Genomic DNA, 26,947 nt, shown 5'->3' with positions numbered 1-26,947 from the left:
GAAGAAGAAGAAAGAGGATGTTGCGACAATTGAGTCGAGAGCTTGGGTCGGATCCAGGGGCCCTTCACATTACTACAACCAGCTTCGACCCGATCACCAAACTTACCACCACACTCCATATAGCCCACCACGACACTACTACCCAACGCCAGATCCCCATTTTTCTGTCCATCATGCACAAATATACACTCAACCTCCCGCACACGCACAATGGCATGCGCCAGTCCCACAAAATACATACCCAGCTCCACAAAATTCCTATCCACCCCTAAGAGCCTACCGAAATCCCCCTGGAATAGGTTTCCGGCCCAATCAGGCCACCAAGAATGAGAGGTTGCAGAAGAAGAAGACTTTCACTCCATTGGGAGAATCCTATACCAGTTTGTTCTGCAGGTTGAGACAATTGGATATGCTGAGTCCGATTGAACCAAAATTTCCAAATCCTCCCCCAAGGAATCTTGATCACTCCGTGAGTTACGAATATTGTTCTGGTGCCCCGAGGCACGACACAAAGAAGTGTTGGCAATTGAAAATGGCTACTCAAGAGCTCATTGATACTAATCGGATTGAGGTCCAAGCTCTGGAGGCACCTAATATCAACCAGAACCTATTGCCAGCTCATCAAGAGACGAATATAATTGAGATAGTGCAAAAGGAAGGGGAGCCTTCGCAAACTGTCATGATGATTCGGTCCAGTGATGCCTGGCCATTCGAAAAGTCAACAAGTGAGAAGTCTGCGATCAAGTTGAATGGGACAAATAGTGAACCATCTGTGGTGGTCAAGAAGGGGTCCTCAAGTGACGTCGCAGGGAAACATGAAAGAGCGAAAGTGGTTGTACCGGGAGTGGCGAACAAGCCTGTTGTAATTATGGAAGGTGCCCGCATAGACCCCGTCATTATCAAGCCAGTAACTCAATTACCAATATTCAACAACAGGGCGGTTCCATGAAATTATGAACTAGTGACAGTGACTTACAAGGGGAAAGAAGTTAAAGAAGAAGTATGTGAGACCCATGGTTTGACTCGATCGGGGAGATGCTTTGCCCCCGAAGAGTTGAGAAAAGCTAAAAGCTCCAAAGACAACCCAGTATTGGCAAAGAAAGTTGTGACTGAGGAAGAAGCAGAGGAGTTCTTGAGAAAAATAAAAGTGCAGGATTATTCCATTGTGGAGCAGTTGAGGAAGACACCAGCTCAGATTTCATTATTTTCATTATTGATCCATTCAGACGAGCACCGTCGGGCTTTGATGAAGATCCTGAATGAGGCCCACGTTCCCAACAAAATCTCGATAAACAACTTGGAAAAGATAGCTAACAAGATATTTGAGGTGAACAGAGTCATTTTTTCTGATGATGAGTTGCCCATTGAGGACAATAGAGCCCTCTATCTGACAGTGAAATGCGAAGACTCCGTGGTTACTCGGGTGTTGATTAACAATGGTTCCAGCGCAAACATTTTCCCTCTCTCCACTCTGAACAAGTTGAAGGTGGATGATGAAAGAATTTACAAGAATAGTATCTGCGATTGGGGATTCGACGGTGGAGGGAAAGATTCAGTCGGGGACATAGTGCTTGAGCTTACAATAGGGCCAGTTGAATTTACCATGGATTTCCAGGTGCTCGATGTGGCTGTTTCTTACAATCTGCTGTTAGGTCGACCCTGGATTCATGTTTCCAAAGCGGTCCCGTCTACTCTGCACCAAATGGTCAAGTTTGAATGGGATAGATAGAAAATCGTTGTGCACGGCGAAGATAATTGGTGTGTTCCCAGCGATGCCATTGATCCGTTCATAGAGTTCGAGGACGACAAGGGGCCATGGGTTTATCAGGTTTTTGACACGGTATCGGTAGAGAAAATTCCAGAAGGGAAGTGCGTTCCAACCCCGAAGGTAGTTGCCGCATCAGTCATGGTAGCTACCGAAATGTTGAAAAATGGTTTTGTACCAGGCAAGGGTTTGGGTGCATCTCTGCAAGGTATCGTGCAGCCGGTGTCTCTCTCCAAAAATTTGTATACATTTGGTTTGGGGTTCAAGCCCACAACTTCGGATGTGAAAAGAGCTAGAAAGTTGAAACAGAGGGCCTGGGTCCTCCCAAAGCCTATCCCACGGCTTTCCAGATCATTTGTTAAGCCTGGCACCAAGAAACGCCTAGTGGCAACAGTTCCCAATTCAGTGGTTGATGTAGATAGAGATTTGATTGAAAAGTTCGAGAGGTTATTCGCCGATGTGAACATGTTGGAAGCTGGAGAGGGCTCGAGTAAAGCGGATGTGCAGTTTGTTGGGCCCAGTGCAAAGATTAACAATTGGGGAGCCACCCCTCTCCCCACCATGAAGGATTTTTGGTAGTTTGCTTTGATTTTTCTTTCAGTTTATCTGGATTACTCCAGGGTTGTAATTCAGATTCTATGTTCTGTCCGTTTGGATGTATAAACCTTATTATCTTTAATTTCAATGAAATGCAATTTCCCTTTTTATTCCTTCCTGATAGTTTTATTTTTGTTTTTCTTTTCTTCCTTGTACAGTTCTTTTTATGATGGCTTCAATGATATGACATGCATGAGGAATCTCCGGCCCAGTCTTAAAAGTCAATCTAATTCTAAAATAGTAATTCAAGAAATAGAGTGTGATGGTGAATCGGAATATGACGAGGATGAAGCCTTTGAAGAGATTAGTAAAGAATTAAGCCATTTTGAAGAAAAACCCAAGCCTAACCTGAGTGATACAGAAGCAATCAATTTAGGGGACCAAGATAATGTCCGGGAAACTAAAATAAGTGTCCATCTTGAACCACAACTCAGAGATGAGATAATTAAAGCACTATTCGAGTATAAAGATGTTTTTGCATGGTCCTATGACGACATGCCGGGTCTAAGCACTAACTTGGTGGTTCACAAATTGCCCACTGACCCGGCATTTCCCCCTGTCAAGCAGAAGCTGAGGAAATTTAAAACTGATATGAGTGTGAAGATTAAGGAAGAGGTCACCAAACAGTTCAAGGCCAAAGTCATTCGGGTCACCCGGTATCCCATCTGGTTAGCCAATGTTGTGCTTGTGCCGAAGAAGGATGGCAAGACTAGGGTGTGTGTTGATTACCGAGATCTCAACCAGGCGAGTCCCAAGGATAACTTCCCATTGCCGAACATCCATATATTGATCGATAATTGTGCCAAACATGAGATTGGTTCTTTTGTGGATTGTTATGCGGGCTACCACCAAATCTTAATGGATGAGGAGGACGCAGAAAAGACGGGATTCATCACGCCATGGGGAACGTACTGTTATCGGGTCATGCCATTTGGTTTGAAAAATGCTGGGGCAACCTACATGAGGGCAGTGACGACCATATTCCACGACATGATACACAGGGAAATCGAGGTTTATGTGGATGATGTGATTGTAAAGTCTAGAAAGCAATCTCACCATGTCAGAGATCTGAGAAAGTTCTTCCAAAGGCTTCGCAGGTACAATCTCAAGCTCAATCCCGCAAAATGCGCGTTCGGTGTTCCATCTGGAAAGTTGTCGGGATTCATAGTCACCCACCGAGGTATTGAATTAGACCCGTCAAAGATCAAAGCTATCCAGGAATTGTCACCCCCAAAGAACAAAACTGAGATAATGAGTCTGTTGGGGAGATTGAATTACATCAGCAGGTTTATTGCTCAGCTCACGACAACTTGTGAGCCTATCTTCAAATTGTTAAAGATAGATGTTGCGGTCAAGTAGACAGATGAATGTCAGGAAGCATTTGATAAGATAAAGGGGTACTTGTCAAACCCACCTGTGTTGGTCCCGCCAGAACCAGGGAGACCTTTGATTCTGTATTTGACGATCTTGGACAATTCATTTGGTTGTGTGTTGGCACGACGTTACCAGCAGGAAGGAGAAGGCCATCTATTATCTCAGCAAGAAGTTCACATCTTACGAGGTTAAGTACACTCATCTTGAGAGGACGTGTTGCGCCCTCACTTGGGTGGCACAGAAGTTGAAGCACTATTTGTCATCTTACACTACTTACCTCATTTCTCATTTGGATCCGTTAAAGTATATCTTTCAGAAGCCTATGCCTACAGGGAGGCTCTCAATGTGGCAGATTTTGCTCATAGAATTTGACATTGTCTACGTCACTCGGACTGCGATGAAAGCACAAGCATTGACCGACCATTTGGCTGAGAATCCTGTGGATGAAGAATACGAACCTTTGAAGACTTATTTCCCTGATGAAGAGGTATGCACATTGATGAATTGGAACAGATTGCAAAGCTAGGATGGAAACTTTTCTTTGATTGGGCTGCTAACATGAAAGGCGTTGGGATAGGAGCAGTACTTGTTTCTGAAACAGGGCATCACTACCCTGTTACGACTCAGGTTTAGTTCTACTGTACTAACAACATGGCTGAGTACGAGGCATGCACTCTGGGTTTGAGGATGGCTGTGGATATGGGTGTCCAGGAAGTCTTAGTCTTGGGTGACTCAGACCTTCTAGTGCACCAGATTCAGGGAGAATGGGAAACACGAGATTTAAAACTCATACCGTACCGACAGTGCTTGTAGGATCTTTGTCAACGGTTCTAATCAATAGAGTTTAGGCATAGTCCAAGGATTCACAATGAGGTCGTTGATGCTTTGGTAATTCTGGCGTCAATGTTACATCATCCAGATAAGACTTATGTGGACCCTTTGTATATTCAGGTCCACGACCAGCATGCTTATTGTAATGTGGTGGAAGAAGAACTCGATGGGGAGCCTTGGTTTCACGATATCAAGGAATACATCAGGATGGGGGTGTATCCAGTATAAGCCACAGGTGATCAAAAGAGAACAATTAGGCGGTTGGCAAGCGTTTTTTCTTCAGCTTAGGGGTTCTGTACAAAAGGACTCTAGACCTTGGGCTACTGAGATGCATAAATGCTAGGCAGGCTACAGCTATTATGACCGAAGTACACTCTGGAGTCTGTGGACCGCACATGAGTGGGTACGTTTTGGCAAAGAAGATTCTCCGAGCAGGTTATTATTGGCTCACTATGGAGCGAGATTGTATTAGTTTCGTGCGTAAATGTCATTAGTGCCAAGTGCATGGAGATTTGATTCATTCTCCACCATCTGAATTGCACAAGATGTCTGCACCGTGGCCTTTTGTTGCATGGGGCATGAATGTCATTGGGCTAATTGAGCCATCAGCATCAAATGGGCACAGGTTCATTTTGGTGGCCATAGACTACTTCACCAAGTGGGTAAAGGCTAAAACATTCAAGTCTGTAACCAAGAAGACGGTGGTTGATTTTGTGCACTCAAATATCATTTGCCGGTTTGGGATCATTACAGACAATGGAGCTAATCTCAATAGTCATCTGATGAAAGAGGTATGTCAACAGTTTAAGATTACACATCGCAATTCCACCCCATATCGCCCCAAGGCGAATGGAGCAGTCGAGGCAGCCAACAAGAATATAAAGAAGATACTTCGAAAAATGGTGGAGGGTTCTAGGCAGTGGCATGAAAAGCTGCCGTTTGCATTGCTGGGTTATCGCACTACTGTCCGTCCTTTAGTAGGGGCGACTCCTTATTTATTGGTGTATGGCACCGAAGCAGTGATACCCGCAGAAGTGGAAATTCCATCCTTTCGAATTGTCGCGGAGGCTGAGATCGATAATGATGAATGGGTCAAAACCCGCTTGGAACAATTGAGTTTGATCGACGAGAAAAGATTGGCAGCAGTGTGTCATGGCCAATTGTATCAACAAAGAATGGCAAGAGCATATAACAGGGGCCGTTCATCGTAACTAGAGTGTTGTCAAATGGCACTTTGTATCTAACAGATATAGAAGGCAAGCGTGTAGAAATGTCCATCAATTCTGATGCAGTCAAGAGATACTATGTATGATTTTCTTTGGTTAATTTATATTTGTTTGTACTTGGCATGTTTTTGAAGATTTGGAATGACGAAGGCATTTTGTTCTGCTATCTAAACACTTTATCCTTTGTTACCCCCTTTGAGCCTTATTTATTTTCTTTCATACCCCTCTTTCGGGATCAGTAGCAAATATCAGAAACAACAGCGTGAAAGATAAGTAAAGGAAGAAGAGAAAAAGAGAAAGAAAAAAAGAAAAGAGAAAAAAAAGAATAAAAAGAGAAAGAAGAGAATGAAAAGAGAAAGAAAAAAAACAACAAAAAGAGAAAAAGAAAGCAAAAAAGAGAAAGAAAAGAAAGAGAAAAGAGAAAATCACAACAACAAAGTAATTCCTATGTCATGAACTACGTTCGACCTGATTTCTTTTAAGGATACATAGGAAACCTCACGGTTCGGTCTCATCAAATAAAAATCCAAAAGTCCCCAAACAAGAAACTGGGGTAGAAGTTGTGGTTGTTGTTAGAAATCTGATTCCGAAGGTTGTAATTTTGTACCCATTCGAATTGTTTTGAGCCTTTGATATCCTTCCTTTCTAACCTTATCCAAAAGCCCACATTACGGTCCAAAGAAAGACCTTCCGATCAGTCTTCGAGAGATTCCAAGTCAAGCAAGTGGAGGTGATTCATATCAAGGGCAACACTCTGGTCCAACCAGAAAATATCGAAAATGAAAGAGTCTTATTGGTGAAAACTCTCACGGGCACCATAAGGAGACGGGAGCTGAGAGAAATTAAAAATGAGAGAGTCTTATTGGTGAAAATCCTCACGGGCACCGTAAGGCGAAAGTGAGTTGAGAAATGAACAAATGAGAAAGGCTTGTTGGAGAAAACCCTTCAGGGCACCGCAAGCCGAACAAGATCAAAGTTTTGGTGAAGAAATCAGGTTATGGAAACTCCAGGGCAACAAAGTATGGCAACTAAAAGTTGATTGGTCGGATAGATTGGGCCGATTAATCCGAAATGCATGTCACAATCATTGCTGCCAGTTGCTCCACTCAGATAAGTCTCTTTTCTTTTTCCCCTTCAGATAGTCTTCCAGTTTTGGATTTTCTTATCCTTAACTCTGAAAGTTATTGAATTTCATTTCTTTTAGGTTTATTTCTATAAGATATTCCCAATGTCAACTTCTGTTTAAGCAAATAAGAAGGAATTTTGAAGCTCACTACCAGCTTCAAAATTGCAAAGCACCGTGCGGCTAAAGCATACCAAATATAGCATGATGTAAAGTGGGATGAAGTGCCAGCAAAAGTTCCATTGGCAGAATGATTTAGTAATTTCATGGGAGATGCATAGGTTCAGTTAAATGGGTTAGAGGCGTGAAACAACGGTTCGGGTTTAGAACACTCGGGTCATCCAAAGTCAAGGGGGTTTGAAAGTCAGCCGGGAAGCCAAGCGGTTCGTAGCCAGTGCAGAGGAAGCCAATCAAAACAAAGCATGGCAGCGGAGAGGTCTTCAACAAAGAATGTCGTCAACTAACCACCACATTTTAAACTGACAAGATTTTTCTTTGATTGAATTAGGGACAGAAAAATTCGTTTGTTTCAGAGAAATGCTCCGTAAGGGAAAAGCAAGCACTAATCAGGTTTGACCGTAAACTCTCAGGACCCTCCTGGATAATGGGATTTAATTTTTTGTTGCCAAGACCCTCCTGGATAATGGGATTTAGTCTTTTAAGTGTTTAGGACCCTTCTGGATAATGGGATTTAATTTTTCGTTATCAGGACCCTCCTGGATAATGGGATTTAGTTTTTAAGTTTTCAGGACCCTCCTGGATAATGAGATTTAGTTTTAAATTTTCAGGACCCTCCTGGATAATGAGATTTAGTTTTAAGGTTTAAGAACCCTCCTGGATAATGGGTTTTAATTTTTTGTTGTCAGGACCCTCCTGGATAATGGGATATAGTTTAAGACTTTCTTAGATAACAAGATGCAGCAGGAGTAACACCTTTAGAAGATATGATTTATATTTTTAAAGCCATCATTTAACTAGGAGTTGTCAGGACCCTACTGGATAATGGAATTTAGCTTTTAAATTCATAGAGATATTTGGTAACATGATTCAATGCGCCAGCATCAAACCGGGGCAGACGTTTTCTTTGTTTTATGTAGTTTTTGGCAATCAGGCGCCCACCTGGAGAACAAGGGAATACAGTTCAAATTTTGGCAATCAGGCGCCCACCTGGATAACAAGGGAATACAGTTCAACTTTTGATAATCAGGTGCCCACCTGGATAACAAGGGAATACAGTTCAAGTTTTGGTAATCAGGCACCCATCTGGAGAACAAGTGAGTATAGTCCAAGTTTCGGGTTTCAAGTTCTTAGTAATATTTGGTAATACGTCAAACTCGGGTAGAAGTTTTCTTTGTCTTTGTTTATTTTGTAGAAATCAGGCGCCCACCTGGAGAACAAATGAATACATTTCAAGTTATGATAATCAGGCTCCCACCTGGAGAACAAGGGAATACATTTCAAGTTTTGGTAATCAGGCGCCCACCTGAAAAACAAGGGAATTCATTTTTCAAGTTCAGCTATTAGGCGCTCACCTAGAGAACAAGGGAATACATTTCAAGTTTTGATAATCAGGCGCCCACCTGGAGAACAAGGGAATACATTTCAAATTTCAGCAATCAGGCGTCCACCTGGAGAACAAGGGAATACATTTCAAGTTTTGGTAATCAGGCGCCCACCTGAAAAACAAGGGAATACATTTTTCAAGTTCAGCAATCAGGCGCCCACCTGGAGAACAAGTGAATACATTTCAAGTTTCAGCAACCAGGCGCCCACCTGGAGAACAAGGGAATACATTTAAGTTTCAGCAACCAGGCTCCCACCTGGAGAACAAGGGAATACATTCTCAAAGTTCAGCAATCAGGCGCCCACCTGGAAAACAAGGAAATACATTTCAAGTTCAGCAATCAGGAGCCCACCTGGAGAACAAGGGAATACATTCAAGTTTCAGCAATCAGGCTCCCACCTGGAGAATAAGGGAATACATTTCATGTTCAGCAATCAGGCGCCCGCCTGAAGAAAGGGAAACATCTTAGATTACAATTCAAGGCGGCAACAAGGGGACTCCACCAGGAGAATACCAGTCAACAAGGCAACAAGAACCACAAGAGCAAGTTGGAAGATGTAGATAGGATTTTGTAATGCATAGATTATAGTCTAGTCTAGCTTCTTTTTATTTTATCATGGTGTAATAAAGGGTTCAGTAAGCAGCAGCAACAACAACAATAGTGAAACCACAGCTTCATGGTAGTCCCAGCTACCAAAACTTCCCGAACTACACTGACCTGATTCTTTTATAGCCAAGGATATGTAGGCAACCTCGAAAGCAGGGTGCGGTCAAATCTTTCAAAAATGCTTCCCACGGAGTATTCAAACGGGCAAAAATCGCTCGTATCCGCTCACTTTATCTTTGCGCGAAAACTCTTCGTGTTTCCGGGCAAAGAGGGGCAGCTGTGAGCACGTGATTTTTGTCCTATATGAATTATTCCCATAGATTCAACAAAATAATTTTTCTTCATTATTTGCAATTTCATAGATTTTCATAGCATTTTTTGTTATTGTTTGCATTTGTCTCTGCATGTTTATTTTATTTAATTCATGAAAATAAAAAAAAACACTGCATTTGCGTTTAGGATTTATTTTCACATTTTAAGGTTAATTATTAAATTAGATGTTTTATTAAAAAATAAAAATCACAAAATTGGTTTAATTCTGCATTTCTAGCATTTTAATTATAAATCAATAATTTCCCTTTTAATTTAGAAGTAATTAATTCTTGTAAATATTACATTAGGTTTTTAGCCTAATTTGGTAAATTAATTATTTTTAGGAGTTTTTAATTTAAGTTTTAATTAATTAAAAAGGGGAAAAGAAAAACAATTAAATAAAGGAAAAGGAATGGAAATGAAGAAAAGGAATTTGGACCAAAATTAATTGAATTATATCCAAGCCCAAACATTTTGCCCTAGAACCCGCCCAATTTTTGCCCCAAACCCGCCCCAATATCCGGTCCAGCCCCACCGCCCAACCAAACGACGCCGTTTTGATATCCCCAGATCTGAGCAGTTGATCTTTTTCAATCTAACGAACAAGAACTGGCTTCCCATTAGTATATTAGTGTCCAAACACACCCCCTACCCCCCTCATCGTCTCTTTCACAGAGACTCCAACCTGCAAACCCTAATGACGCTGCCTCCATTTCCACCGCCTTAGCCCGGCGGCGCCACCTCAAATCCACACCAGATTCACACCATAACACCCTCTTCCCCCCTCATGTCCCCCTCATGTCGAATCTGTCGTTGGTTTTCCTCGAATCACCATGGAACTCGTCGAATCTTCAATCGAAAGTTAAGACCAAAAACCTAACTTCTCCCAAATAACCCAAACTAATACCCTGAAACCCCCATGACCCCCTCTTTCCAAATCCCTAACCCATATCCCTCGAATCTCTCTCAATCCCTTTGAATCTTGAATCAAAGTTCGAAGCCCTATAAGCCAAATCAGTCTGCCTTCGATTCTGTGGCTTGCATGACCACAGGTGTCCGAGTCTTCAAGATTTTCGAGTCTAATTTGGCATAATCAGTATTGGTCGTTTGTTCTTAACAAAGAACAAGCGACTAACACTGATTGTGTTAAATCAGGAGTCCAGCATTGTGGTCGAGTCTAATCGGTAAGCTTTCCTTGTCCTTTTCTTCTATCCACTTTTAATTCACGTCCTACTCCTCTTCTTTTCTTCTCCTCTTTCTTGAAGTAGACTGAAAGTCGAGCAAGTTTCTGAGCTTAGGTTTTCCCCCTAGATTAACTTTTGTGTTCGTTTTGTCGTTCAGTTTTCTGGTCGACGTCTAAAGGTCTATTCTCTGATTTTGTTAATAACATGCTTGAACCTTTGATTTTGCTTTAGTCTCATAAGTTAATTTAATTAGTCGTCTCAATTTAATAACCTAACTCACCATTTGCTTGTTTATGTAATTAATCAGTCGTGTAGTTAAACTTTAATTTTCAAACAAGTGTTTACTTTCGGCTCTTGGTAAACTCAGAATCTAGTTAGTTCTGACTGTATTTGGGCCTGGGGTTCATGCCTTTAGGTTCAGGCTCATGGTTTGGGTTGGGTTTTGAGTTAATTCAACCCAGGGTCAACTTGACCCATACCCGTTTGGTCTATCTGGTTAATTAGCAGGGGTTCAGGGGTAATTTGGGTAGTATAGGTAGGGGAATTTTATGTAACAACCTTAGTAAGCTTCCAGGAAAGGGGTTTTGGGACTGGTTTTGAAATTCTGAAATTTGCATTAGGGGTATGGGAGCTAAAACAAAAATTAGAAAATGTTTGAAATGCAAATTTCAATACTTTTAGGCTGCCCTAATGTCTTGCCTATAAAGGCACTTAAACTTTATCGGCAAGGTAGATTTAATAAAGAGGAAGAGGCTTGAAGAGATAGAAAAATTCAAAAAAATCAGAAACGGCTGAAGAATATTAGAAAAACTACTGTTTCATTGAATTTTTCTGAGGTTCTCAACTTCTGAAGTAGTGTCTGGTTCACTAGGGGTTGAAATGGATTGAGCTTGATTTTCAAAAAGTTTGGTTTTGAAGTTGTTCAGTTGAAACTGGTTTATTCTTTACTGTTTCACATCATTTTCTAGGTTTGAGCTGGTTTTGCTGGGACTAATTTCTGCTTTGTTCTACTGTTGCTGGCTACTGATTTCTTCATTTCTTTGGTTTCTCTTTTATGCCTAGGTATGTATTGACTCTTGACTAACATATGAAGTGCAAATGTGAAGCCATGTAACCAAATTGAAGGGAAATGGCAAATGCTAGCTTCTATTGTCGAATAACTGCTCGAATGTGTTATATTTTGTCCATGTATCCTTAGTTTAGCTTTACTATGTATATTTCGTTCATTTTATTAATATTGTATTTCGTTATAAGGCTTGCATTTGTGGTTTTCTTTTGAATGATGTTTGGATTCAAGAATATTCTTAGGCTTAGGATGATATGTATGGGTTGAGGATTATGACTCTTTTGGTCTGATTTTGTTGAAGTTTTGCTGAACTTTGGAGCTGGTTTTTTTACTATAGTCGTGTTTAAGCATCCATCAGATTAATTCTTTTATTTGTTCCTCCTTAGCAAATCAGGTTTATGTTCTGTTGTCCATCCATTAACTTCTTTATGTTAGATTGTTCTGTCATGATCCGCAGAATAGCTCAGTTACTTCAGTTTGTTACTTTGCCTTGCTTTACCCATGAATGAATGACTTGAATTCATAAAGGCTTTCAAATAGATGTAGGATTTAATTTCAAACTAGAGAGTTCTCAGATTAGCTTGATTCTTTACATCTTGTTGTTTTCTTTTGCGGAAATAATTAAAGGCATATGACTCTGACCAACGTGTTAGCTTGAATCAGATTTGGCATTGGGCTATAGTATTTGTTCTTTCCTCTACCTCTAGGCTTAGCCTGGAGCCCAGATATCTCCATCAGTGTTGTGTTACTGAACATATAGCACGTTGCAGCCCATTTAGGCCTGGACTCGTAGCCCATTTCTGAGTGAGTGCTTGTAGTTCATTCTCGGGACCGAGTTGGGCCCAATTCTCATTTGACCGTTGCTGCCAGCCTCGTTCGAAACAGGCATGGTCCAAGGGCCTGAAAACTAATGTGAATGATATCCGCCCAAGTAATAGCCCAAAATTACGTGATTTCAGAATAACTCCTTTATAGTTGAGTCGTGCCATATTAAATAATATTAATGGTTTATGGCCCTCATAATGTCAAATAAAGAATTTTAGACGTTTGGATGTGAGGCGTACCATATTAGATAATAATAGTTATGTCCCTCCAAACTTTAGTTTGAATACCCTTTAACAAATGGAGTTGAGGTGCACTGCGCCAAATATAATCCCGAATTCGTAGCCCTCACTTAATTATATCCCTTAAAATTCTTAGAACTAGAGTAGTGCCATTTAGCAAATTTTCATGGCCCTCGCAAAGTTGCAAAGGCATAGTTGCTTTAGGTGCGTCATTTAATAATATTACCTTCCAAAATTCGGGTGCGCATTTATGTGACCCAAATCTAAATCTCAACGATGCTAAAATATGTCAAAAACCACGGGTGCATTTATGTGACGTGGTTCGAGACGTATTTTAATAACGTTGCAATTTTTTAAAAAAATAAATAAAAGCGGTTAAAATTAAAATTTGCACATAGGTTCATAATTGTTTAAAATCATATAATTAAGCCGAATATAACAGTTGAGCGATCGTGCTAGAACCACGGAACTCGGGAATGTTTAACACCTTCTCCCGGGTTAACAGAATTCCTTATTCGGTTTCTATGTCCGCGAATTGTAAAACAGAGTCAATCTTCTCCTCGACCCGAGATTTTGAACCGGTGACTTGGGACACCATAAACTATCCCAAGTGGCGACTCTGAATTTTTAATTAAACAATCCCGTTTCGATTTTGTCACTTTAAGTTGGAAAAAACTCTCTTATAGCCCTTTTCTGGGGTGTAGTGAAAAATAGGTGTGACATATGTGTTGTAAAAAGGTGTAGTAACATTGTTGAGCTAAAAATGGTAAAGTATGGGTTGTGGATTGATGAAATCCTCTATAAAAGGACCATAGAGATTTAACACACATATAGTGTTTGATAAAGTGCTCAAATGAGCTAAATTATGATCATCTTCCTAATTTTGGTTCAGATTGTTATACTTCCAAAATAGATTGAAGTTGCTAAGAGTCCCGAAATTTTGTAAGAATTAAAGGAAAGCTCTATTGAGGTATGTATGGCTAAAACTCCCTCTTCTTAGAAATTGAGCTACTTTGGTGTCCATGCAAATGTTGTTAAGACCAAAATTTGATTGATGTATTGATTGTTACTTCATATGAATTAGTGTTGCAAAATATATACGTGAAATGTGTGTCTCAATGTATTCAACAAGGGAATACATTTCATGTCTTTACCATTAGGCGCTCACCTGTATAACAAGGGAATACATTTCATGTCTTTACCATTAGGCGCCCACCTGTATAACAAGGGAATACATTTCATGTCTTTACCATTAGGCGCCCACCTGTATAACAAGGGAATACATTTCATGTCTTTACCATTAGGCGCCCACCTGTATAACAAGGGAATACATTTCATGTCTTTACCATTAGGCGCCCACCTGTATAACAAGGGAATACATTTCATGTCTTTACCATTAGGCGCCCACCTGTATAACAAGGGAATACATTTCATGTCTTTACCATTAGGCGCCCACCTGTATAACAAGGGAATACATTTCATGTCTTTACCATTAGGCGCCCACCTGTATAACAAGGGAATACATTTCATGTCTTTACCATTAGGCACCCACCTGTATAACAAGGGAATACATTTCATGTCTTTACCATTAGGCGCCCACCTGTATAACAAGGGAATACATTTCATGTCTTTACCATTAGGCGCCCACCTATATAACAAGGGAATACATTTCATGTCTTTACCATTAGGCGCCCACCTGTATAACAAGGGAATACATTTCATGTCTTTACCATTAGGCGCCCACCAGTATAACAAGGGAATACATTCCACGTCTTTACCAATATGAGACGTACTTCCTAAGTCCAGTTTTACCAATAGGAGACGCACTTCCTAAATTCATTTTACCATAGGAGACGCACTTCCTAAGTTTAGTTTTACCAATAGGAGATGCACTTCCTAGTTTAGTTCATTCCGATTCAACCATAGAAGACGCACTTCCTAGTTTGAGTCATTGAGGTTTTATTTTAGCAGACACATTTGCTAGCAAGAGTTTTTTGGTTTTACTCGTAGGAGATGCGCATCCTAGTCTAGTCATTAGTTTACTCTTATCATTGCATCAGTAGTATAATTGGGTTATAATTTTGCTAACAACTCACAAATCTTCCCAGTACAAACTGGGTTAGGAAATTTCGTTTGTTTTGTTTGTTTTGGTTGTCAGGAGCCCGCCTGGAGCATGGAGGCTGAATTAAATTTTAAGAAGTTGAAGAAGTCAGGAGCCCGCCTGTAGAACGGAGGTTGTTATATGTTCAAAATGATGAAGTCAGGTGCCCGCCTGTAGAACGGAGGTTGTTGTATGTCGAAGATGAAGAAATCAGGAGCCCGCCTGTAGAACGGAGGTTGTTGTTAAATTCAAGATGATGAAGTTAGGAGTCCGCCGGTAGAACAAGGGAATATCTTTCAAGATCAAGTAGTAACCCACTGGAAGGCAGAAGGTTACAACAAAAATCCCCAACATTCAATCCAAGTTAGAAATAGCAGAAGCTCGCCTCAAGAATGCGAGTCAACAGTCTGAGATGATCAACAGAAGCTATTCACAAAAAAAAATGATGAATCCAAAGTACGGAAGTGGAGAACAGATGTGGTCTGCTTAAGAACTAGCACCTACAACTAGCAAGTATCAAAGTTCAAATCCAAAGTCTGTATGAAGCATCATTCAAGATTCGAGACCAAGTTTCAGAAGACTTATAGATAAGAATCCTTGTAACTGATAGCTGATAGGCTTAGTTAGTTTTTCTCATTTTTCATTTTTGATGTAATGACAGGACCGCGGACCGGAACCTCAACGGAATAGCACCTCGATCGGCTCTTCACCTCGGTACACTCTACCATCTCTCTCATTTCCGAACTACACGTGGCCTGATTCCTTTATAACCAAGGATATGTAGGCAGCTCAGATATCGGGGCTCGGTCACATTCCCTTCCTTTCCTTAATATAGTCCCTCCAAATAATGGTCGGGTCAAAAACATGTCTAGTCGTTCTTTGTCGGAAAACTCTTCGTGTTTCCAGTCAAAGAGGGGCAGCTGTAGACGTGTGATTTTTGACCCTCCCCGGGGATTTTCACATTTTTAGCGTGAATATTTAAATTGGGTCTAATATAGCTATTTTGACTATTTTACTTTATTTCGTCGCAAAAGAAAAATTACAAAAAATATATATATAAATTTTAGCTTATGTATTCTCATAAACTTGAAAAAATACAAAAAATAGTACCTTATTTTTGTACTTTAAATAATTTCGAAAATTATAAAAAAAATATAGTTTTATTAATGTTTTGTAATCATTTTAATCTTGAAAAATACAAAAATAGTACTTTATATTTTATCTTTATATGAAAACGAAAATGACAAAAATAGTTTTATTTATGCTTTGTACCTATTTTAATCTTGAAAAATACTAAGAAAAAAAGAGAAGAAATAGTTTTGTTTTAAATAATTAGTCTTATTTCGGTAGTTATTTTGCTTGCATATGACTAATTGAATAACATCGTGTTTTTATTCTCGGGTCTGGGCAAAGAATAATATTTGGGTTTAAACTACCCGTTTTTAGGCCTAATTTTTGGACCTGGCTCATAATAATCCGAACCCCACCCGCGCATGGGGACACATGTCTTGGACCCCTACCCACGTGGGGTCCATGTCCTTTGATACACGGACAAAGCATGTCATGGGGGAGGGGATTTTTAAAAAAGGAAAAGAGGCTGAAAATTTTTTAAAAAAGGAAAAAGACAGAACGTGAGAGGGGAGGGGATTTAAAAATTTGAAAAGGCAAAAATTTTGAAAAGGGAAAAGGGGACAGAAGGTTAAAAGGAACGGGCTGGGGGGAAAAACAAGAAAAAAAGGCAAAGAAAATTAGAAGAAGAGGGACTTTCTTCTTGATTGGAAAGAAGAAAAACGAAAAAAAAACTCCCACTCTCTCACGTCCAAACGCCACCACCAAACGACCCTTCCAGCAGCCCCCCACGCACCAGCCCCGTCGAGCAGCAGTTGTTGCTGCTGCTCGTTGCGCCGTTACGCCCCCAAACAACGACCCAGTCATCCCCTTCATCTTCCTCGCAGCAACTTCCCTTCGAAAACCCCATAATTGGCCGGAAAAACCAGTAGCTTCACCATCTCCATTCGAGCAGCAGCTGTGGCTACGCTGCTGCATCGTGTCGCCAACAACCCTTCATTCCCGTCAAGTAGCAGCTACTGCTGCTGCGTCGTTCAGCCTCATCGTCTTACAGTGTCACTCACCGGCGACCACCAGCAGTCCACCATTGTTGCTTCACCATCTTGCCCAAACGACCCGCCATAGCTGCTCCTTCCTCACATCCAAACGACCCTTCATTCCTCGTCAAGCAGCAGCAACTGCTGCTGCATCATCCAACCCCTCACATCCAAACGATCATTTGGAAATACCAGTAGCAGCCATGACCCATTCTCCGTCCGTTCGCGTTCAAGCTTATGACGCGAGCTATTCCGTTTGAGCTTTGATGACTGTTTCTATGGTTTCCCGTTTGAAGTCCGTTCGAGTGCCGATGTGAGGTTCCAGTTCGTTGGTTTCGTTGCTTCATCTCGCCGACTATGGCTCCATTTCGGTTTGACGAATGAGTTGTAAACCTCCAGCAGTGTTTATCATTAGAGGTTCGTTTCTAATCTTTGTTTGAGTTGATATCGGTTACCATCATGTCCGAGCTTGAATACATGTTATGTTGAAATTTTTGTTTAAATCTGTCGAGTTTTAGTTTTGGTGCTTATGTTAATGCTATCTCAAATTGGCATGCTAGACGAAACGTTGTGCAAAAGTTTTCAGGCTCGTGACTAGCTTGCCGAATTTGTAGTCGGATTGATTTAATAAGTTCTATCATAATTTTGTTAGTCATTATTCTGTTGGTTACCATATGGGTTAGTTCTAATGTAAGTTCATGTTTAATTGTAATTTGTCAAGCTTGAAACACTCTTTATTAGCCGTACATCCTAATAGCTTCCATTGTTAGATTAATAAATTAGGATTTCCTTTTTTTTAAAGACAAACAAAATAGAAAATGTAGTCATGCTAAGATTATCCTTTTAAATAAATGAGATGAGCCTCGCTGGATAGATACATAAATGGCGGGGCCCTCGTTAAATGTATGTATTAAATACTTAGATTCCGGGATGGGCCGTTTAGCAAATTTCAAGGCCCTACCCAAAATAATGATACGCTAGTCGCTTTAGGCGCGTCTTTAATAATGTTATCTCCTTAAACTCGGGTGCACATTTATGTGACCCAAATCCAAATCTCAACGGAATCGAAATGTGTCTCTAATCACGGGTACATTGATTGTGACGTGGTTCAAGATATGTTTCCACGATGTTGCAATTCTTGATAAAAAATAATAGTAAACGATAAAAGCGGTTAAAAGTTAAATTTTGCACATAGGTTCAACATGTATTAAATCAGATAATCAAGCCAAATATGACAGTTGAGCGATCGTGCTAGAACCACGGAATTAGGGAATGTCTAACACCTTCTCCTGGGTTAACAGAATTCCTTATCCGGATTTCTGGTGCGCAGACTGTAATATGGAGTCATTCTTTTCCTCGATTCGGGATTAAAATAGGTGACTTGGGACACCCTAAATCTCCCAAGTAGCGACTCTGAAATAAACAAATAAATCCCGTTTCGATTGTCCTTCAATTGGAAAAAACTCCTACGCCCCTCGCGGGGGCGGGAAAAGGAGGTGTGACAGCTCTGGCGACTCTGCTGGGGATAAACTAGTAACCCAAAACCACTGGTTTAGGGTTAGAAATTCGAGCTTAGATAAATTGTTATATTTGGCTTTATCTGATTTTTACATGTTTGAGCCTAATGTGCTAAATGCTGTTTTTACGGCTTTGATATTATTTGACTGTATATATAAACTGTGCCGAACCCGTCTCTTCTTACCTCCGGGGAGAAGCTCGCTGGTCGAGACTCCCTATTCTGTTAGTGTCGATACCTGAAATAAGAAAGAGGCCGGACAAGTTACAAAGTCGGACAATCCCGCGGGTCCCCGGTACGTAGCCCCCTCCTCGATTCGAGTTGTCCGCTCGGGTACACTGTCTAGAACACATACCCAGGTTTTGAACCTAGAATAACTCAGCTTCATGCCGGATCCCTAGTAGGAACGTTTAGTTGCATCATGTGCATTCGACTTAGGGGACTCAACACAGGGGTTGGGTCCATCTAGGACAAGCAACCTGAAAATAATAGACCATCTTAAGGCATCCTATGCGCTACATGTTGTATTTATTCAAGGGTAAAAGGGTCATTTGGCGGACCAATGATAGTTGAGGACAAATGGCACTCCTTATCATGCTGATCACGTTAAATAAGAAAGTTGCACAATTTTTTAGATAAGCATGCTATTATGTTAATTAAGCACATGGGGAACATTTGTGGAATTCAAGAAGCCTTGGTATTCCATATGTCCCCCACACTTCATTTTTGGGAAAAGCACATGGAGAACATTTGTGGAATCCAAGAAGTCTTGGAATCCCCTATGTCCCCCATGCTTCATTTTTGGGAAAAGCACATGGAGAACATTTGTGGAATCCAAGAAGTCTTGGAATTCCCTATGTCCCCCACGCTTCATTTTTGGGAAAAGCACATGGGGAACATTTGTGGAATCCAAGAAGTCTTGGAATTCCCTATGTCCCCCCATGCCACGTTTTTAAAAATAATAACAAAAATAATAATAAATAAAAAGGAGCATTGAAAATTCAAAAAGATTTTGTATGTTGTCATCATTTTTCACAAATTAGAAAATCGTGAAAAAGAGGAGAAAATAACAATGTAGAGATATAACTACTTATTTTTAGAAGAAAAAAAAACAATGTCCAAGTAGTTTCGAAACTCTGCCGAAATTTTGAAAAAAGAAAAAGAAAAAGAAGGAATGTTTTATGTTTTACGTTAGTTTGTTTGTTTGTTATGAATGAAAAATAATAGTTTGTTTGTTTGTTGTGGAAAGAATAGAAAAATGGAAAAGGGTCTTCTCAAAAATAGTTTATTTGCACGAACTACGCTGGTTTGATTCTCACCGGATGTGAGATACGTAGGCAACCCTCATCGGGTCCAACCTCCCATTTTGCTAAAAATAACCAAAAACAAATAAATAAACAAAAAACATGTCAAAATTTTGATTTTGTCATAAATAGGTCAGGTGATGCTGTTTTGTCATAAGTAGCCGAATGTTCCCGAAAGGGACGCCGGAAGGCTGACTTTGCATAAACAGCCACCTTCGGGTCATTTTTTAAGATTTGGTCCAGTTGACCCACACAGCCTTAAAAATCCTCGTCCCGAGATGTTGAAAGGCCGTGTTTGCAATATTGAGTTTTCTAATTTGAAAAACGATAAAAAGAGTCATAAATAAGTCAGGTGATGCTGTTTTGTCAAAACATAGCCGAATGTTCCCGAAAGGGACGCCGGAAGGCTGACTTTGCATAAACAGCCACCTTTTGGGTCATGTTTAGGATTTTTGGTCCAGTTGACCCACACAGCCTTAAAAATCTTCGTCCCCGAGGCGCTGAAGGGTCGTGTTTGCAACACCAGGTTTTTATTGTAATTTGAAAAAAAAATAACAAAGAGTCAGCGGTCAGGTGAATACCGTTTGAATTTTTTGTCATAATAAGCCGAGCAGCTTCGGCCGCGTCTTAAACTGTTCTTGCCGAAATAGCCTTAGAGTATCTTTCAGTTGTCGAACGGTTATTTTCGTAAAAGAACGGACAAGTTTGTAAAGTGTCATAAAATAATCCTCCTCGGCCTCAAAATTCATGTGAAATTTGGAAGGGGCCACGTTTGCAAAAATAACCGTTCGGTTGCACTTGTTAAACGGAGAAAGGAAGCTGGCCATTTGTTTTGGAGTTTGTAAATCTTTTAATTAGAATATGTGGGTTGTTTGATTTTCGAGTTTGTAGGTCATCTTCAAACCTTTGAAACCCAGTTTGTTTTAATATAAAAATTGAAAAAATGTTTATTATTGTTTATCTTTTATTGGTCCGAACTACGCAAGGTCTGATTCATGCGGGGTCATGATACGTAGGCAATCTCCATAAGATTCGACCACACACACAAAAAAAAAATATGAAAAAAAAATCGAAAAAAGGAAAAATGAAAAAAAATGAAAAAAAGAGAAAAAAAGAAAAATGAAAAAAAAAGAGAAAAAAAAGGAAAAAAGATGTTGTTAATAATGAGGACCGACTGAGTCCATTCTAACCTGTTTTGTTTTGAATCGCAAGGAAAGTTAAGGTGGTTGGTTTGTGGTAAGCCGGACAATGACACCCAGAATATCGCGCAAAATCATTTACCTGCACATCATGATGCACACTTTGCGGGGATCAGGCCTGATAGCAGAAGCACTCAAATCTTATTGGGGACTTGTTGACCAAGGTTAATGATATTGAATGTTGGTAATGGTCTAGGCAATACTGATGCGAAGCTCAGTGGCTAATATGCCAGTTTTGATAAAGTGGGAGGACGCTCCGTTCCTTTGTTAGCAAGAGAGAAGCTTTTGGTGGCTTATTTTGTTGTCATTTCTGTTCTCCGGATTATTAAGGTTGTAATTCGGATTTTGTCCTGTGTCAAACCTTCTTATCTTTCCATTTTTGTCATAGCAGTTTGTTTAAGTTTTGTCCAGGCTATTTTAGGATTTTATTCTGCTTTGTTTCGTTTGTTTTATTATTCAAACCATTTCACCGGTAGTCTAATACAAAATACGGTCTCTTATTATTTCCATTCATCTTTTGTTTGATCCTTTTGTCATTTTGTTCAGCGCCGATTCTAGTGACATGACATGTACGCACAGTTGGGCCTAATCTTAAAAGTTAAATCATAAAATCCCGGAAAGGTGATCAGAACATTTAAAGGAAATAAGGACGGTTTGAGATTATTCGGAGCTCGAGTCATGTGGAACTAGGGCAAGTTAAACACAAAGAAAACCGTTAAAAGCAAGATTCGCCAAATTGGCATTAGGGTCGTTCATGATAACGAGAGTGAGAGTATCTCCCAACGGTGCTTTAGAAATAACAAATGAAAAAGCAAATGTGTGAATATAATTGTCAAGTCCAGCACCATCGAAAGAGGCTACAAATCTTTGTTTAAATGTGTTGTTTGCACTGGGCATGTTTTGAAGATTGGAATGACGAAGGTATTTTGTTCTGCTACCTAAACACTTTATCCTTCGTTAACCCCTTTTGAGCCTTATTGTTTTTCTTTCGTACCCCTCGTTCGGAATCAGTAGAAACGAATAGAAAACGCAAGCACGGCAGGTAAAGAAAAAAAATTAAAATAAATAAATAAATAAATAATCCCCAAGCAAGAAACTGGGGCAAGGGTTGCGCTTGTTGTAAATAAATATGATTCTGAAGGTTGTAATTTTAAACCCCAAATTTATTTTGTTTTTGAGCCTTAAATACCCTTTCTTTCTAGAATATCCGAAACCCACATTACGGTCCAAAGAAAGACCTTCTGATCAGTCTTCAAAAGATGCCAAGTCAGACAAATGAGAGTCTTACCAGTGAACATAACATTCTGTTCCACAGCAGAAAGGACTCTAATCCCCAGCAGAAGAGTCATACCGGCAACACTCCAAATCCCCGGCTGGAAAGTGATACAAATGAGAGAGTCTTATCGGTGAAAACCTTCACAGGCACCATAAGGCGGTGAAAGCTGAGAGAAAAAACAAAATGAGAGAGGCTTGATAGTGAAAACCCTTCGGGCACTACAAGTCGAATAAGATTGGGAATCAGATGGGAAATCGTCAAGGGAAGGTCTTGAAAGACGATTGACGGCGGAGGATAGGCCACATATGCATGTCATGACCATTAGAGTCGGAATCTGCGTTTGATAGGTTTTTATTTATAGTTTCTTTTGTTAAAGAGTCATCTTTTTCCTTTGTCTTTTATTCTGTTCCTTTTTATCTTTCTCCTTTCATAGAAAAATTCCCTAGTAGAGTCTGTTTGGTCAGAACCAGTGGGAAATGACTTCAAAATAGGCCATCAACTTTCCAATCATGCAAGATGAGATCTGACTAGTACATCCGAGTGGTATAGTCAGCAAGGAACAGGCGCAAAGCCCGTGTCAAGAAGGGTATCCCCGTCAATATGAGATTGATAAAAGGGATGGGCCAGTGCAGCAATTAATATCATCCCCAGCAAGTTTTGATAGCATAATGGAACACAAAGCGGGGAAAGGAGAAAGAGGAAACCATCCCCAGCAGGAGTGGCATGACCGCTTACCATGTTTTTAAACTAAAAAAAATTTCTTTGATTTGAAACAGGAAAATGAATGTTATCAATGGCGGAAAGACAGGCCATAAAGAAGATCATCAAACCGGGGCAGAAAATTTTCTTATTGTGAAAATTTTCTTAAAGACAGGTACCGATTTGGGGAAGAAGAAAGATAACACCAGTCTCAAGAGAGCTGATCTTTCAACCAGTGTTATCCCCAAGTTTTAATAAAGGAAGCTGTATCCCCAGCGGACAGAACAAAAAGATTGAAACTTGCGGAAAAAGGCAAAGGGCCAGTGTCGCTCCCAGCAGGCTTCAGAAGAGTGAAACACTAGTTTTGAAGGAATCAAAATCCCCCAGCAGTGTTATCCTCGACAGCGTTATCCCCAGCTGATAACATTTTATCCCCCAACAGTTAAGTAAATAATTCCCCAGCAGTGTTATCCCCAACAAGTTTTGAGGTAAGACATTTTCAAGTTTTAAGGATATGTCGGGTTCATCCGCCCTCGAATAGGATATGGCGGGTTCATCCGCCCTCGAATAGGATATGTCGGGTTCATCCGCCCTCGAATAGGATATGTCGGGTTCATCCGCCCTCGAATAGGATATGTCGGGTTCATCCGCCCTCGAATAGGATATGTCGGGTTCATCCGCCCTCGAATAGGATATGTCGGGTTCATCCGCCCTCGAATAGGATATGTTGGGTTCATCCGCCCTCGAATAGGATATGTCGGGTTCATCCGCCCTCAAATAGGATATGTTGGGTTCATCCGCCCTCGAATAGGATTTTATTTTCAAAGTTGTTGTTGAAGACAGGCGCCCACCTGAATAACGAGAGGAATACTTTTTTGTCTGTTCATTTCATATTCTAGGTCGCCCACCAGTATAATGCGGGCATATCATTTTTCATGTCTTTACCATTAGGCGCCCACCTGTATATCAAGGGAATACATTTCATGTCTTTACCATTAGGCGCCCACCTGTATAACAAGGGAATACATTTCATGTCTTTACCATTAGGCGCCCACCTGTATAACAAGGGAATACATTTCATGTCTTTACCATTAGGCGCCCACCTGTATAACAAGGGAATACATTTCATGTCTTTACCATTAGGCGCCCACCTGTATAACAAGGGAATACATTTCATGTCTTTACCATTAGGCGCCCACCTGTATAACAAGGGAATACATTTCATGTCTTTACCATTAGGCGCCCACCTGTATAACAAGGGAATACATTTCATGTCTTTACCATTAGGCGCCCACCTGTATAACAAGGGAATACATTTCATGTCTTTACCATTAGGCGCCCACCTGTATAACAAGGGAATACATTTCATGTCTTTACCATTAGGCGCCCACCTGTATAACAAGGGAATACATTTCATGTCTTTACCATTAGGCGCCCACCTGTATAACAAGGGAATACATTTCATGTCTTTACCATTAGGCGCCCACCTGTATAACAAGGGAATACATTTCATGTCTTTACCATTAGGCGCCCACCTGTATAACAAGGGAACACATTTCAACACATTTCATGTCTTTACCATTAGGCGCCCACCTGTATAACAAGGGAATACAATTCATGTCTTTACCATTAGGCGCCCACCTGTATAACAAGGGAATACATTCCACATCTTTACCAATAGGAGACGCACTTCCTAAGTTCAGTTTTACCAATAGGAGACGCACTTCCTAAGTTCATTTTACCATAGGAGACGCACTTCCTAAGTTTAATTTTACCAATAGGAGACGCACTTCCTAGTTTAGTTCATTCCGATTCAACCATAGAAGACGCGCTTCCTAGTTTGAGTCATTGAGGTTTTATTTTAGCAGACACATTTGCTAGCCAGAGTTTTTTGGTTTTACTCGTAGGAGATGCGCATCCTAGTCTAGTCATTAGTTTACTCTTATCATTGCATCAGTAGTATAAGTGGGTTACAATTTTGCTAACAATTCACAAATCTTCCCAGTGCAAACTGGGTTAGGAAATTTCGTTTGTTTTGTTTGTTTTGGTTATCAGGAGCCCGCCTGGAGCATGGAGGCTGAATTAAATTTTAAGAAGTTGAAGAAGTCAGGAGTCGGCCTGTAGAACGGAGGTTGTTATATGTTCAAAATGATGAAGTCAGGTGCCCGCCTGTAGAACGGAGGTTGTTGTATGTCGAAGATGAAGAAGTCAGGAGCCCGCCTGTAGAAGGGAGGTTGTTGTTAAATTCAAGATGATGAAGTCAGGAGTCCGCCGGTAGAACAGAGGAATATCTTTCAAGATCAGGCAGTAACCCACTGGAAGGCAGAAGGTTACAACAAAAATCCCCAACATTCAATCCAAGTTAGAAATAGCAGAAGCTCGCCTCAAGAATGCGAGTCAACAGTCTGAGATGATCAACAGAAGCTATTCACAAAAAAAGATGATGAATCCTAAGTACGGAAGTGGAGAACAGATGTGGTCTGCTCAAGAACTAGCACCTACAACTAGCAAGTATCAAAGTTCAAATCCAAAGTCTGTATGAAGCACCATTCAAGATTCGAGACCAAGTTTCAGAAGACTTATAGATAGGAATCCTTGTAACTGATAGCTGATAGGCTTAGTTAGTTTTTCTCATTTTTCATTTTTGATGTAATGACAGGACCGCGGACCAGAACCTCAACGGAATAGCACCTTGATCGGCTCTTCACCTCGGTACACTCTACCATCTCTCTCATTTCCGAACTATACGTGGCCTGATTCCTTTATAACCAAGGATATGTAGGCAGCTCAGATACCGGGGCTCGGTCACATTCCCTTCCTTTCCTTAGTATAGTCCCTCCAAATGTGGTCGGGTCAAAAACATGTCTAGTCGTTCTTTGTCGGAAAACTCTTCGTGTTTCCAGTCAAAGAGGGACAGCTGTAGACGTGTGATTTTTGACCCTCCCCGGGGATTTTCACATTTTTAGCGTGAATATTTAAATTGGGTCTAATATAGCTATTTTGACTATTTTACTTTATTTTGTCGCAAAAGAAAAATTACAAAAAATATATTTATAATTATGTATTCTCATAAACTTGAAAAAATACAAAAAATAGTACCTTATTTTTGTACTTTATATAATTTCGAAAATTATAAAAAAAATATAGTTTTACTAATGTTTTGTAGTCATTTTAATCTTGAAAAATACAAAAAATAGTACTTTATATTTTATCTTTATGTGAAAACGAAAATGACAAAAATAGTTTTATTTATGCTTTGTACCTATTTTAATCTTGAAAAATACTAAGAAAAAAAGAGAAGAAATAGTTTTGTTTTAAATAATTAGTCTTATTTCGGTAGTTATTTTGCTTGCATATGACTAATTGAATAACATCGTGTTTTTATTCTCGGGTCTGGGCAAAGAATAATATTTGGGTTTAAACTACCCGTTTTAGGCCTAATTTTCGGACCTGGCTCATAATAATCCGAACCCCACCCGCGCATGGGGGACACATGTCTTGGACCCCTACCCACGTGGGGTCCTTGTCCTTTGATACACGGACAAAGCATGGCATGGGGGAGGGGATTTTTAAAAAAGGAAAAGAGGCTGAAATTTTTAAAAAAGGAAAAAGACAGAACGTGAGAGGGGAGGGGATTTAAAAATTTGAAAAGGCAAAAATTTTGAAAAGGGAAAAGGGGACAGAAGGTTAAAAGGAACGGGATGGGGGGGAAACAAGAAAAAAAGGCAAAGAAAATTAGAAGAAGAAGGACTTTCTTCTTGATTGGAAAGAAGAAAAACGAAAAAAAAAACTCCCACTCTCTCACATCCAAACGCCACCACCAAACGACCCTTCCAGCGGCCCCCCACGCACCAGCGCCGTCGAGCAGCAGCTGTTGCTGCTGCTCGTTGCGCCGTTACGCCCCCAAACAACGACCCAGTCATCCCCTTCATCTTCCTCGCAGCAACTTCCCTTCGAAAACCCCATAACTGGCTGGAATAACCAGTAGCTTCACCATCTCCTTTCGAGCAGCAGCTGTGGCTACGCTGCTGCAT

The 26,947-nt window shown here is 40.4% G+C and overlaps 1 pseudogene; it reads right to left on the bottom strand.

Annotated features, from left to right (window-relative positions):
• The window catches only part of LOC142170621 (agglutinin-like), a 53,222-nt pseudogene extending 26,275 nt beyond the window's left edge, over positions 1-26,947 (bottom strand).

This window comes from Nicotiana tabacum, chromosome 16 (genome assembly GCF_000715075.1).
Source record: "Nicotiana tabacum cultivar K326 chromosome 16, ASM71507v2, whole genome shotgun sequence".
Classification (NCBI taxonomy): domain Eukaryota; kingdom Viridiplantae; phylum Streptophyta; class Magnoliopsida; order Solanales; family Solanaceae; genus Nicotiana; species Nicotiana tabacum.
Note: the sequence above shows the minus strand (reverse complement) of the source record. Positions and strands in the feature narration are given on the sequence as shown.